The sequence below is a fragment of the Myotis lucifugus genome, unplaced genomic scaffold (assembly GCF_000147115.1).
Source record: "Myotis lucifugus unplaced genomic scaffold, Myoluc2.0 scaffold_887, whole genome shotgun sequence".
Lineage (NCBI taxonomy): Eukaryota > Metazoa > Chordata > Mammalia > Chiroptera > Vespertilionidae > Myotis > Myotis lucifugus.
Window position 1 is genome coordinate 138876 of NW_005871935.1, and position 2163 is coordinate 141038.

Consider the following 2163-nt stretch of genomic DNA (forward strand, 5'->3'; position numbering starts at 1 on the left):
AAATAAGTAACATGGAGGCATCTCCTAGAAGAAAAATCCAAATTGCCGCTCAATTATAATATTAGAAATACAGAAATGATCTCACTAAAATAAGGCATAACAATCAGATCTCATCAATTCTGTTTCCACTCTCTTTGCCAACTTGTCACTCATTCAGCATTTCTATAAAATAACACCCTTTCCTCTTGCTTTTAGCAGGAGTCCTCTAGGTTGTGCTGTATTAACGAGCAAACCCCAAATAACGGAGGCTTGTAGCTTGATCAGTGTTGAAGCTAAGTCATGGGTATAGCAACTTTGATATATTATTGTCTCTGCTTTTATATAGGTATTTTTTTGTAATAAACAGTTTTTAACTCTCCATGGCTTAAAACAACAGAATTCTGTTTTTTTCTCACACTACATGTCCATCATGGATCAGTGAGGTCTCCACTCCTCTACTGCACTCTGTCCTCAGTGAGAGACACAGGCCAGCAAGCTGTCACCATCAGGAGTGTTGCTGGTTACACGTGGAGTAAAGGACCATGCAGGAGCCATGTGCTGGATCTTAAGGCTTTGTGAGGAAGTAAACTATCATGGTGTTCTCCTTTCATTGGCAAAGGAAGGCTCATGGCCACACGTAACTTCAGGGGCTTGGAAACTATGATCCTGCTATGTGTCAGGAGGAGTAAAACTGGATCTAGTTGGTGAAAAGGACTAATACTTGTCACAGCCCTGAAGAGATGTGAATCTGGGAATTGAAGGCCAAAAGGTGCTTTTAATTTTTCCTAATAGATCTCATGCTAAAACAAAAACACTCAGCTTTCTCATTTGGGATAAAACAGTCAAAATTATAGCAAGTTGGACAGTCCCATAGTGTCAGGAACAGCTTATCTGTCTCTACGTTTCCAATGCAGAGCTTCCTGTCCTGTCTTTATCAGGTGCTAACATAAGATTTGCTGAACTAAAGGAAGGGGGGAGAGGGAGGGGGAGGGGGAGGGGGAGGGGGAGAGCAGGGGGCAGGGAAAGCAGTGTGCATTACCCGGCATCCCTTAGAGCGCCCATTACTCATCTTGCTTCTTACTTTACCAAATTCTGTCTCGCCCTGGCTGGTATGGCTCAGTGGATGGAGCATCGGCCTGTGGACTGAAGAGTCCCCGGTTTGATTCTGGCCAAGGGCACATGCCTGGGTTTCGGGCTCCATCCCTAGAAGAGGGCGTGCAGGAAGGCAGCCAATCAATGATTCTCTCTCATCACTGATATCTCTCTCTCTCTCTCTCCCTCTCCCTTTTTCTCTGAAATCAATATATATTCTCTCTCATGACATCCCCAGGCAGAGCGGGGAGGCCCTGGTGCTTTTCTAGTTCACTGGGTTATGGGGCTGTTCTGCCTGGCCAGGATTTCTCAGCCGAGAGCCTTGAGCTTGAACTCACCAACGTCAGGGGCTCCAGGAGGGACCCTCAGGTTCATACTACCCCAATACTGCATCTTCCAGGTGAGGAAACTGAACCCCAAAGAAAGTAACCACTTCTATTTAGGACTGTATGGCCTCCCAAGACCCTGTGTCTTAACATTCTCCATGCTTATGTCTAAATTGACTTTGCAACCTGGGTATCCTGGGCCCAGTCATGTGCTTTCTCTGTCTCTCTCTTTTCTATGTTAGCCATGCTGTGAATTGTCATGTGCTCAGGCAAACAAGAGAGAGAGAGAGAGAGAGAGAGAGAGAGAGAGCGAGAGAGAGAGAGATTTAAATAGTGCTGGCAATTCTGCCTGCTATTCCACTAAATGAAGGAAGGAGAATCTGCTGCTCCCAGTGGGTCTTGCCCTCCGGCCCCTCCTGTGTGTGATGATTAGCAAGGCTTTGTGTAGTTCTAGCACAGTCCCTAGATACAGGCCAACTCTTCACCTGGGGCTCTACTGAACAGACACTACATATTCTGTCCCCAAACTCGAGGAAAGCTGGTCCATCGAATGCAACGAAAAATGGAATCATGGTCTCCAAAGCCGCTATCTTCCAGAAGGATTTCCCAAGAGAAATTGGACTCTTCTCACTGGCCTAAGCCCCTAAGTTGGGCGGAGATGGGCCTATGCCCTAATCCTCGCCCAACACGGCAGACAGGCTGGAGAGAAAGGACCCCATCCGAAGCAGGGACGATGTGAAAGTCCCCTCGTGAGGCCTCTTTGCTA